Consider the following 13,588-nt stretch of genomic DNA (forward strand, 5'->3'; position numbering starts at 1 on the left):
AATTTCAATTGAACAAGTATCGAATTACGGTAATGGAAGTTTCAATTGTCCAACATGTCCGTCGTCGAATTTAATATCCCGTTGATGAAATGTTTATGGAATATCCCTGAACGAAATCAGAGCGTAAATAATACATCGATGTTGCACAAAAAAATGTAGTTCGTCGAAAATGTCTTTCTAGAAACACTTAATTACTTTTCGAATTTGATATAAATAAGTACATCAGTTTCGTCTAAAGGATTTTTCGCCCCCAACTTTGAGGGCTGATTTCTCCCCCTAGATAAACAGTAAATACGTGTGAAATATTTTTTTGGAACTCTATCTACCTAAACCTTATCAAAATCAGCGCGTGACAGTTGGGCGATGTTCCATGTAAGTCCAAAATAATTCCGAAGCTAATAGCTTCCATCGCGTTATAACGGAACGTCATGTTCACACATCCCCCAAACAGTTCCCCTGCCTATCCATTTCGCCGCGCCATGGAGATCAAAGCGTGTCGATTCTAAAGGGCGCGGGAACACCTAATCCAGCCGAAGCGAATCCATCGGAATCCTTTGATTGGATAATCTTGGTCTGCCTTCGGCGAACTTTGGAAGCGCGTGGAGCAGCTGGCACGGCCGCGTCGGAACTTTAAATTGCTTGCTGTTCGGCGCAGTCGTCGTGTCGATTTCGCCACGGGACCGCGAACTAATTAAAAACTTGGACGTGTCCGACTGATCCCAGGGCTCCCCGTCTTCGAAGGGCCCGGTCCGCGTCCCCGTTCGCGGCGTGTTTCGCTTCCGCGGTCCTTTTGCGAGGCGTAACCTGTTGCGTGAGAGAAACTCCTCTCTCCGTCGAGACTCCGTCTCTCCTCTCGCGAAATCTCGCCCCGTGCACCCACGTATCCGGCGGTCGCGTATTTTTCGACGGTGTTGCGCGGTTTTTTAAATCCGACAGGCGTGACCTGCCACCATAACGAGCGCCAGCGACCTCCACCGTGTTACCTGTTGCGCGTTTCTACGGAGAAAGCTACGCTTACGTCAGCACCCTTGCAGTTTGGGCAACGCTGCCGAGCGAGTTCCTCGAGGCGGGTCGATATCGAGCACCGCCGTGACACCCTTTAACCGTTCGCACCCGATAATCGCAGGCGTGTTAAGAGACAACTTGCTTGCCACTTTATTAGTGGGTACTCGAGTGCCTGGGCGCTTTGAGATGCGACCTGCGTGTGGAGCACTTGGGGTGGCTGCTGCGAGGGTAGACGAAAGTACAGGCTGGGGAATGGGGTGGGTTTTTGCAGGCAATGGTAGATTGAAAGTGGAGAATGAAATTTAATCGATTGGAGTGCGTTGATATCGAACAGCCCCAGGGCACCCTTTAATCGCTTTCAGGTGTTTTGGCTCTCTGCGGAGTATTTGGGGCGATTATCGCGAGGATAATTAAGTGGGTAAATTTGTGGTACATGAACGGAAAGTATAATATAGAATGAATTTTATTTATTCGTGGCTTTGGAGCTTAGGGTGTTCCTGCTTTTTGGTTTTACAATGATTTAGCCTGAATTCTGTATAATAATCGTAGGAATGTGGAAGTGGTCTGCTTCTGCGACTTTATTAGGGTTAAGCTGATCATCGAGGCTCTACCTTACGTAAGATATTTTTTTTCTAACTGCATTTGGACGGATTTTTACGAATCTGTTCACAACATTGATATACAGTGGAAGGCTAGATTATTATAGTCAAACAAAAAGGTTAGAGATTTTGTAAATTTCAGTGCTGGAATGGCTGTATCTCTGCAAAAATGGCTGCAAAAAATATTTAAAAAACGCATTTTAACGATTAGAGTTTCTAGTTTTCTAATCAAAGTCTCAAAATTTTGTTCATCCATTATGATACTGTTTTATCAAAAAACTTTTTTTAAGGAAAAAAAATTTTTTCCGGTAAATCCAACGAAGAGCTTTTATAGAGCAAACATTTCTCTTTAATTTCGTTTTTTTTGGTTTTGTTGTATGATTTTTTTTGACCGAGTTACTCGCGATCAAAGCGAAAAAAGGCACTTTTCACTTTGAACACTTATAACTTGCGAGCTCATGATCGTTTACAAATTTTTATGAGTGTTTTGGAAAGCTAGGAAAGACACCTTTCAGAACCTTTAGTTTCCAATTTAAGATTTTTTTTAATCGTATTGAATCAAAAATTGACGAAAATGTTTTGAGTTTAATAATTTGGCCACCCTCTGTAAGTTTCACGGATTTCCAACCCCTCTTTGTACCTCGACCAAATAATAACGAACCAGGTTACCCCGATACGCGAAATGTTTTCAATATTCGAAAGCAGAAAAAGTGAACGCTGCTGATCGTATTAAAAATCTGTGTCGCGTTCCGCAGTGAAAGGGGGTACTAATATTTTCAGAATTATCTTATAACTGTAGAATATTCCGGGTTCGGCTGGCTGCTGCGGAAATAGCGCAGTATTTTTCTCGATTATGAAACGAACGGAACTTCCTCCGCGAGCTTCCGGACAGATGTTCGAATTTCATTCGAGGAATTTAGAAGAGGAACGTAATAATAAAGCGTAGGTACACATTTCAAGCTAGAATATTCGCACTCGAATTGTGACGTGTTTGATGTTCCAGGGAATAATCTCATTCGTTCTTCCTCGGACTTATTCTAGCATTAGGTCTTTGCTAAAAAGAGCTCTTTTTAATCTTAGTGAATACATTTTGATTAAAATATACTTGATACTATTTGAGCTGCAGCTCGTTTTAAGCAGAGACACCAAACACAATATAGATTTTGCCCGAACGTAATTGCTTCGTGAATGGGTTAAATTTTGGAAATTCAATAATTTATATTATATTTCTCACTCGTACTATATTAATCGTGGGATAAAGCTCGCAACTGATTGCGAGGTGTTTAGAGCACATTTTACCACGTGTGAAATAATTAATGCCCCTTTCCACTTGTCATTACGCCATTTAAATTTCTCTGTTTATGGTGATTTAGTGACGCAAACATATAACACACCAGGCGGAATAATTGCACGAAGGTCGACTTCATTTGTAAATGGAATTTGTTCCCTGCTATCGTCAAACATCGCGGGAGAGGGGGACAGTGAATGTAAATGGGAGCTAAATAATTATTAATAATGTCGAATGCTCGAATATATGGTGGAATCGAACGATGCAGATAATATCGCGTGTGGTCACTGTCTATTGGTGCTATCCACAATCCGCGCAACTGCACAGGGTACCATTCAATCGAGCATTCCATTAAATTCTGGGTCTTTCATCGGGCGTTGGTACATTAGTTATTGACAGGCCGCGATAGGCAATTTTGGGAATGGGGGAGCCACCCAGCCTTGGGGCTGATATAAAATGGACGTGTATCATTGACGTTAGTTTCATTTATCTGCACATTGTGGAGTAAATATTTTATGCACTTATCGTTCGAACGTATCTCGTGAATTGCGAAATCTATGGCGATCGAAATTTTGTGGCTAGAAGGGAATGGCTTCGAACGGATTATTGTTGGCAGGCTTCTTTTGCGGTCCATCGACGTGTTTATGAAATGGTAACTAATTAGGGAAGCCACGTTGCCACGAAACAAGTTTACTAGAACAAAGTGAATTTCCACTTTGACGATGAACGCATACAGCACCGCGTTATTGCTCTGTTTCGACTGCTCATTGAAAAAACAAAGAACCCTTTCACGATGGGCAACGGTCTGTTTCGCGTTTCGCTTTATAGTCTGTCTGCCTTTCCCTTTTTTTTCCGTGTTTTGCAGTGGAAGTTCCTCACGTTGAAATAACTTTGTGACGCAATATCGTTTGCGAAACCTTTGTCACGAAGATTCCTGTTTTTAGAACGTTTTGGAAATAAAAGGGAATGAAGCGTGAGCGGGGAATGGCTTTGCCCAATTCCGGTGTGAAAATGGCAGACGTGGGAGTTCTGTTTGGTTAAACTCAAGTGGTTGAATTTTTAACTAAATGTCTACCTTCAGCTGATGATTTCTTGAATATTGCGCAAACATTTGTTTGGATTAATTCAATATCTTTCGGTCGATTTCCCTGGGCCTTCTGCTCAATCTGTTTCGATTCGAGAAGTTTGAATAATTAGAAATTAATATTAGTTTTAGTAACAGAGAAAGCAACGGAATTGCACGATAAAACTGGTTAGACATAGATCGTTAAGTAGAATATTTAATAATATCTCCGCTATTGATTCAACAATTTAGAATTGTTAATTTTTATCGAAAGAACGAATCCGACCTTGTATTATTTCTTTTGAAATCCACTTTCTCTTTATTTCAAGTGAAAATTAGGAAACCTGCATAATAAACTAGTCAGAAGTAGCCGTCAAGTAGAATACGCTTGCATAAGTCAGACGGCAGGAAGAGTATCCATTTCCCTCTTCCCGAATGAATAACCTCTAAGTATTAATTCATTACATAAAAGCTGAATACGATTGTTTCACGCTACTTCAAACAAAATATTATTTCCAAATCTATAAAATAAATCCAAGATTTTATGCCTCATATAATCTAATATTGGAAAGTACCGCACAGAATTGAATCGACGAACAGTGGGAACGAGAAAAATATTCCCGATATAGAAACATTCAGCGATTGTTGGTGGCACGTATTTTCCATTCTGAATGTATCTATAGAGATGTTTACGAAAATGCCTGGACAGAATGACATTTGACAGAAAGTATTATTCTTCTCGCTGCAAAGCAAATCCTCCCATAGAAACTGGAGACCAATTTTTAGTTTCAAATTTCTCGCGAGTAACTACAGGTCCGTGCCTGCAATAGGCTTTATGCACCAGCTTTTCGACTACGTGGCAACGCGTGAACTTTTCCCCAAAGGGCCGCGGAAATGCATTAATCCCGAGTGGTAGGAAGTAATATCGATGCGGCTGTTTCTTTCTCCGCGGCACGGGCGTTCACTAATTAAATTTTTAATTAACGAATTTCCGGCTGAAATTCCTGGGTCTACAGTCTCGATAAAAGGAGCTACACCTTTTTCTTTTTACTTCCACCTTTTGGCGCCGGCTAAATACGCGTAGTTTAACTCCCTGGAATTCTCCCGTCACTGTAAAATTTATAATCACGGATATTCCTGTTGAGAATTATTTACGAGTCTCCTGTGGCAGTGCAGTGCTAGAACTACTTGGCGTGAATTATAATAAAACCGAGCAGGTGTCGCTTAACGAAGGCAATATTTTCCACACGCCTTTCCTCGTCAAGTCTGAGACGGCGCATTCCGCAAGCAATCTCCCAAAGTGGTTTCCTTGTTATGTCACTTTCTAAGCGTAATCACGGTGGGATTAATTTTTCCCCGGCTCTCCCGCGTTTCTTTATGGATTTAAATCATTTTGCACCAACAGTAGTTTCCTAAGCGAACCGTCCCCGCTCTTCGATCGAGCAAGGCCGACAGGATTTTCAAGAAACCCGTGGATCGAACGATTACACTTTCGTCTGCGCGCTCCTCGTACTTCTGCTGAAAATATTCGAAGAATGCTTACGATTTTTTCGTTCACAGTGGCACACCCCTGTGGTAGCAGAATTTTTTGCGGCGAACCACAGCCGAATCTGGGGGAAATTTCGCAGGAAACGCGTGGAATGTACTCGGTCGGCTTTTTGTCCACCTGTTTGATTCTTCTTGTACATTCCTTCGGCCACGGTTACTCGGGGCGACTATTGGAATGTCTGATTCGATTGCATAGTATCTGGACAAAGTCCCCTCGAACTTTCAGCGCGAGAAAATCCCCGAACTTTGAATAAACGGTGACGATGCGACGTATTTTCCACCACGTCGACATTAGAGAAACTTGTACGAAAGTCGACGAAGTACCAGAAGTTTCGTTTATTTATTCGAACGTTAAATCACGTCGGAATTAACTCGCCCGCACACGGAAATGTAGGAGAACGTTTCGAGTAGCTGTGCTTTAAGTTTCATAGAGATCGGCGATACTTTTCTGTCATGATTCGGCGATTTCCCGTGCGTTGTCATTGAGAGGCGCTTCGAAGCACGCGCGCGCGGCTCCGTGCCGTAGCAGCCACTGACTGGTTCTCTGCGACTGCATCAACACTACCCTCCTCAAACGTATCAACCCTCCTCCACCCTCTTCACCAGCCCCCGATCGTTCCCTACTACCCTACCACCCACATACCCCTCCGCCCTCTGTACCATTGTTTCGCGCCTCTTCCTCCCTTTCCTTTCCCTCTTGCTTTCGTTCCTCGTGAACGACAGCCGGGATCGTAGATCATAATTCTCGCGGCGGAACATAAATGTCGCGGCTACGGGGCGGATTTTCTTTGTTGTTTCTCGTCCCAGAATGTCGCAGAATCGTGGCCAACAGAGAAATCCATAATCCCCTGGAAGGTGGTTTGATAAATCGCGCCCGTTGTCGGAAGCTAATCTAGGGATGGGTCGTGGTCACGTGCACGGAAAAAGGGAGCATTGTTTGGAGCCTTTCTTGCGCGAATATGCTGGTCGAAATAATTAGCAGATCGGATGTTCAACGTGGTTAAGAGGGTGACCTAAATACCCCGCGCGAAAGAAGTTCTTTTCTTTCTTAGAATTCTTTCTTCTCCTCTATTTTGATCTTACTAAAATTGCCGCAGAGGAATCGTTAAAACAGTCTTCTAAATGGTACGAAATTTCAATTATTCCGAAGCAGAGATGGGCGAAAATCTAATTTAAATAAAAATTTCGACGAACGAATAAAAGTTACAAAAATATGAAACTGTATTCGTCAAATAATCTAAAGTTTAAGTAGCTTTTATTTGATCCGTTATTTAAATAACTTTTCATTTAGTTAATGCCCAACTCTGTTCCCAAGTAGATGTAGCAAAATCGTCATCGCACTAACTTCTTCCCTACACTCCAAACTGTAACAACGTCCACTTGTTATCTTAAACTTATTAATGCTTTCCACACCGACAATGCCATAAAACGTTGAGGTACATTAAGAATCTTATCCCTTTTTCTGTAACACCCACAATTATTCGTAGAGCATTTTTAGCGTCCTGGGGAGTTCAATTTTTCATTCATCCTTCTCTCGTTCATTACTCCTCGTCGTTTCGACCGAAGCGTTCTACGGTGCAATTTAGTATAATGGCAAACGATCGATATTTAATCGTTGCTTTTTTGCCCGGGGAACGGTGGCAAGTAAAAATGGTATAATTCCGTTGAGACTGCGCCGTAACCCTTCTGTTAAACGATAAAAGTACAATTACGATGCCCGTGGTTCGAGAACGAAACGCTGAAAGCCGCTCGCGTTCGTGGCCTCGTAAATTCATAAGTCGGTAATAAGTCCTGCGTGAAACTATCGCTAACTTTTTCGATTACGGGGCGATCGCTGGAAATATAATGGCAGTTAGTTGACTCTCCCTCCCGTGCATTATCGGCACGAATAACAGCCTATCGTTATGCATCCAGTGGCTGATGAGATTTCAAAGTAAACGCCGCTGCGAAAGTTTCGACCGTTGCCAGCGAACGAGCGCGAATTGTTACATTACGAATTCAGCAAGATAAATGCACAGTTATTATTTGATTTACGATGGTAATGCATTATGAAGTGCCCTACCTCCCACAATTTACTTTACGATGCTCTTGACCAGCATTGCCGGCTTTATTTCAGTGGACGTTGCTGCTGTTACACGAATTTAATACAGACTTGTATTTAGACACCACTATTTTCGTTTTTTTTTTTAGCAGGATACTTTCTACGCACCAATGGTAATACTATAGTATTAGAATATGACTTTTGACAATTATAGTATTTTTTTACAAGGACTCTTCAATTATCCCTCTCTTGTTCGAGAAACTCTGTAACTCACAATATTTCTGGCATCCCCATTTTCTTACTGCGATGCAATTTCACGCTAATTATACATCGTACTCACTAAACCTGCGTCAAACAAATTTCCATATCACCGAAGCTCAAGAAACATTCGTTCCTTTCCCACTAAACGTTACAATCCAACAATTAAGCTATATCCATTAGGGCGAAGCGATACTAAATAGGCGAAAATTTAAATTTGAATTTTCATGTTGGAAAATTATTCATGTCTGCAGGTTCCTTTTTCTCTTTAAACTGTAAAAATTGACAATGCGAATGTTAGTCTTTATATGTTTAAGAGAAAAAGGAACCTGCAGACATGAATATTTTTCCAAAATTTGTTTAGAGTTGCGTTTGCTTAATCAAAAGACGACTATCCCGCGCCCAGGCCAACTGAAAATTCAAATTTAAATTTTCGCCTATATAGTAATCGCTCCGCCTTAATATCCATGCTTATTAAATCACAGTTCCAGGCCGTGTAGAATGAATTCCTCTTGAAAAGTGTTCAATCGACCGCTGTTGGCCGTGACGAGCTCCTGGCGCCTATAAAAATGAAGTGCCTCAGACTTTCACTCGAACCGTCCACGGCAAGAGCGTGGCAATTGGTCGGGTCGCGTATACCCGATCCCGAGGAGGGCTCTCGAAACAAGAACGAGACTGGGACCAGAGGAAGAGGCATTCAATTATAGCGAAGATCGTTTAGCTCTGTCAGGGTAGCTCGAGATCTAAGAGGAGTCGCACGCTATGAGCTTTCAGTCGTGTTCGAGCAGAAACGAAGCTCACGTTGATGCAATGAAACTTTCTTTTAAACGATAGCTCGTTTGCTCGGATTAGAACCGAACTTCCTCCTGTTTCTATCCACCCCCCACGCCCCTCGATAACTTGCCCGACTTCCCTGTCTTCTCGCTTCTTCGATGCGCGTTGCACAACTTGCGCGCGGAACTCGTATTTTTCTCTGCCACTCGAGAGCTCCTTTCTTTGCATCGGCAGGGGCAAGGATTTCGTTCTCAGCGCACGCGTTTCGATTTTCAGTTGGCTCGCCTACCAGCCCGCCCGTCAAATTCATTCCTCCACGGAACGTCGAAACGTTCCATCGCGCAGTAAAATACTGCCCCGATGCCTCGTGAATTTTGACGGCTGTTTCGAATTTCATTCCAGCTCGAGGCTTGTTTCATGATACGCCTGGATTTTATGCAACAGGGAAATTGCTTGTCCCTGAATCGTCGAGGAAGGTAAAATGTCGAGGCAGTAAGGAAGCTTGAAGATAGAACGCAACGTTCGAATTGGAATACTTCCAATGAAAATGTTTGCTACGTGATTTTAACTGGTTGCCTTTCGCAGGGGGACTAAATTCAGTCCTACAATTTTGCTCAGTAGTGTAAGTAGTATTTTATGATACAATGCGAAGCCCGGTTGACTTCATAAATCTTAAAAAAAAACGCTAGAACAACTTCCCACTTTAAATTCGAGGAGGGAAAAAATTGAGGCCCCCGAAGAAGCCTTGAGCAAAAAATGAGCGAATCCTTCAGCACAGCAATTTCCTCTGAACTGGCTGCAGAGAAATTTAATATGCGGAAGTGCTGTTTTATGTCGCTGCGAATCGATAGCATCGATGCAATATAATACCGTCGGAACAACACTGCCGCGGCTATTTTCTAGCATGTTGGCCTCCAAGCAGCGTCGCAAGTGCAGGAAACAAATTACCAATAGCACTTAAGCCTTTCACGCGCGATTAAGCAAAACGAGACAAATTACCAGGGAAAGTGTCTGGCGCGGGCAAGAAAACGGTGGCGGCGAAACGAACGGTCGACGAATTTTCTCGTATCAATCCTCCCGTTTTAGCCGCGAGACGTCTGACGGGGCGTAGTATTAGTGTTAATCGATGCCGGGCACAGGAAAGCGGAAAAACGACGAGGATTCGGGTCGCTCTGTTTAACACTCCGCAGCGCGGAAACCGTTTCACGGTGAAGGAGTGTAGGGGCAGGGAGGATTCGCGCGCTCCTGGTCGCGATTGAATCAAGAGAATCGAACCAGCGCACAATGGCCTTGAAGCGAACGCGAATCGCGGCCAGTTACCAGCACGTGAATCAAGAGCAGATCGATCGAGGGCCGCCCCCGCGACAATATCATCGCGCCACAGGCAGTTTACACGCGTGCATGCACACGCCCGCGCGCACTGATGTAATTGCGGGGCCATTTGACGCGGAAACTTTCCAGGCAACTTGCGGAACGCATCATCTCATTGGGGGACAGATGTTGCGCATTGCTGGGAATCACTCGGCTGTCCCTTCCCGAATTAATTGCGGAACTGGTCGGATACCAGCGGTGTGGTTTACGTTTTTACGCGTTCACGCGGCTTCTTTACCGCGAGCCGATTTGTGGACAGTGCTGGTGTTGGAAATAGTGAGATGAATCGGGTTTATAGGAGGCAGGCGAGTTTTATACTGTCCGTTAGGTGGAAAGTTTGCGTTCTTCGTTGGTTTTGCATTGGGAAGCCTTCAGAGTTGTGAGGTAATTTTGAGTGCAGCTGTCTGTATCTTGGAGTGGTGATAGGAAAAAGGAAGGTGTCTTATTAACATATACTCTTAGGGCTTGAGGTTTGTCTCTGAGGGAAATTTTACTTTAGACCGTAGAGTCTCAGAGCAAAGTTCGATTGAGAGCAATTTTATGAGTAGTAACAGTCCCACATTGGTCTAATAGAAATTTTGTATACACTAGAGGACAAAATAGTTACCATTTTTTCGATTTGTTATATTTTTGTTATTTTTTAGCATACATTTGGGGCTGCGGTATGTTTAATATGCAAATTCTGATGGAGAATTTTCAGCTGTATAAAACCCAGTTAAAGTTGAAGTTATTTAACTGACAAACAAAAGTGTTATATGACAGTGAACGAGGTAACGCATTTTTTGGGTCGACAGAGAAGTTACCAAGTGTAGTAACTTTTTAGGTTGTCCTAAAAGCAAAAGGCGCCCCCACAAAATATTAGATTTTTTTTTTATTAATGTTCGAAAGTGGTAAGTTTTTGTTGGCTTTAAAAGTGTGGTGTCTTGTTTAATGTTGTGTGGGGTTTATGTTTGTTAGTTGAATAAATTCAACAGTAACTGGGATTTAAACAGCTTTTAATTCTCTTTCAGAATATGTATATTAGGCACGTACTGCAGTTTTGAGTTGATATTGCAAAGTAATAAAAGTAGGGTGGTTCGAGAAAGTGGTAACTTTTTTGTCCGCTACTGTATATTATATCATAAGAAACTACCTACACTTCTGAATAAAATTGTAGGACTGATTTAGTCCAGCTTTGAAACGCAACTAGACAAAATTACGTATGAAACATTTTCATTGAAAAGGCAAATGCAATCCTGACTATGAGTATCGGTCTTCCCATTAGCCCCAAAGTGTTTAAACACAGACTAGCAAAGTTCAGTTTCCCTGGAAAATGTTGATTATTCCTGCCTACCTGGTCGATAGTGTTGAACCTACAGAAGCCCTTAAGAGACTCCGCGCAGCTCGATATACAAGAAATCGTTGCCTATCGTGTACCCCATGAAAGGTGTCGTTCAACGGGATTTAGAGGCCAATAAAAGCTACGCGATAAATATTGCGTAACAACCATCGTGGGTGGCGATGGTGTGGAAGCGTGAGAGGCGAGTCGCATTATTTGCAGGACTGCTTCGCGAAGCGAAACGGCGCTAGAGCAGGGATCACGTTCGCCACCCCTTAAACCACGATAGTGGCTCTTTGTCCCCGAGGTGGCGCGCTCTCCCGCGGGAATCGGCTAGGTGATAACTAAGTATATTGGAAAGGACGATAGCTCGGGGTAGTTCGTGCCATCCATTCCCCGCGAGCGGATTTCCAAGCCAACACGCGCAGCTTTGCAGCGAGTTTTGAAGAAATCCGCCGCCCTCCCCCGCAGGCGGCCACCTATTAATGGGAATTAATCGCGGACGTATCGATATTCGATGGCTGCGCGAGTTCTGCCAAGCAGTTCTTCGGTCGTCTTCAATCCCCGGCCGCGGCTATCGGGCTTTCGTTTGCCAACGGTATTCTGGAAAGCCAATACAGATGCTCGGCGAGTTAACGAGTACTTGGCCGGAGAGCTGAGACAAATTTGTCAAGTGGCTGTCGAGGGGATAAGCTATGGTGTTTATGATGATGGACGCGTAGCACTTTCATGACATTTCAGTCGTGAATGAAGAAATTCCTTTTTAGGAGAATTTCAAGCGCGGTCGCGTTGCAGAGAGGCCCCCTTTGCATTTCAAGGGGTTACTTAGAATTAAGCCTTAATAGCCTTAATCGCGATGAAATTATAAAAGAGTAGCCACTCGGTGGGCCCTATCGATCAATTAATTTTTCCCCGACTCTATCTATCTTCATTTCATTCTCAAAGTGGCTGACTGAGTGGCACCCTTATCGCTCTCCACGATAAATCATTAATGAATACCACGGTTCCTTCATCATCGGACAGTATCTAACTAGTCTCTTCCTACGTGTCAAGAAATTCAGCAACGATGCCCCGCAAATACATAGCAATGAGCCCTAGATCATGCTGTCAGAAGGGGTTGCGGTGGAACCGTCCGGGTGACCGCGCGGAATTTTCCACATAAAAGCAACATGTAATCCGTTTTCGGTTGAGGGCAAGCAGGAACAAAGGGGTCGTGCGGCACTGCCAGCGAAATCACGGCTGGAAGCGCATTGGCCACGGGGACAAGCAATCCCATTCGTCAGGGAAGTCAAGAATCTGCCGCAAACACGATAGAAATCGGCTTGCATTCTCCGCTGGGAAGTAGCCACCGGCCGCGGGAAATAGATTAGGCGTGTTTTTACGCGGTTACTTACGAGATCCATGGCGAACGCGGCGTGGCAGCCCCTCGCGAACTCGTGCCGGAAGCGGCGCGGTTTGCTGATAAATTTTCGCAATAGAGGCTGAAGATAAGGGCGCGCTGGTGGTCGGCCGGGCAGCGCCGTGTAATCGCGCATGATTCGTGGAGAAAACTTAGACCTTTTTGCAGGGATCCTTCTTCCCGATAATCTCCGCCGATATCTAGGCCGCCTCGAACCGCGCGGAATTCGTTTGAACGGAGAAGCGCGTGAAAAATGGCGGAGATTCGTTATCAAATCTTGGCTCTTTGAGGGCTTAGGAAATTCGCAGGAATTAATAGATGTTGGTGTTTTAGGGGAGGTTCCGGTCGGGAGCCCATAAAAATAGGTAATCTTCAGGAATTAATTAAAGGAAGACTACCGCGGGTAATTTAATGGGACTTTTTGCGTTGTATTAAGAATATCTTAAACTGTAGAAAATATATTTTTTTTTCTATAAGTAATCGTTGCAAATTGCACTGGGAATTCGTTGAATTGGAGGCGTCAAAAAATTCATCGGAAACGGTGGGACTTGTAGCACATAAATCATTGGTCTGAAATAAGAAACAATGCCGGATTATTAAAGGGCGCGAAATTCCCTAATGGACAAAGCTTTAAAAATTACGAAAAATAATATTTTTGACAAGATAAGGACACTTGAAATTTGAAATCTCTTTTTCCCTATGTTTTTCGCCCTTTCAACGCCTTTCAGAAATACAAATTTTCAATTTTTTTAAATGTTAAAGGTTTCTCCACTGCATAGGAGTATATTCTTCAAAACAAAAAAACTTTCAATCGAATCGGATAATAACTTTTCGAGATATTTGTCCCGGCGAATTTATGGAATTTCAAAAAATCCTTTTAAACGCGCATTTTTAAAAGGTCGGACATTGGAAAAATGACATAAA

At 43.3% G+C, this 13,588-nt stretch overlaps 1 protein-coding gene across 4 annotated transcripts in view; it reads right to left on the bottom strand.

The window, feature by feature from the left end:
- The window catches only part of Glurb (metabotropic glutamate receptor B), a 243,591-nt gene that overhangs the window by 109,869 nt on the left and 120,134 nt on the right, over window positions 1–13,588 (bottom strand). For 2 of the 4 annotated variants that reach the window (XM_076822666.1, XM_076822665.1), the window contains exon 1: window positions 5,499–6,010. The exons of the other annotated variants lie outside the window; for them this stretch is intronic. The gene's annotated coding sequence lies outside the window, so the exon portion shown is untranslated. Of the gene's footprint in view, window positions 1–5,498; window positions 6,011–13,588 lie in introns of those variants that run through there. 4 annotated transcript variants of the gene reach the window in all.

This window comes from Andrena cerasifolii, chromosome 11 (assembly GCF_050908995.1).
Source record: "Andrena cerasifolii isolate SP2316 chromosome 11, iyAndCera1_principal, whole genome shotgun sequence".
Taxonomy (NCBI): Eukaryota; Metazoa; Arthropoda; class Insecta; order Hymenoptera; family Andrenidae; genus Andrena; species Andrena cerasifolii.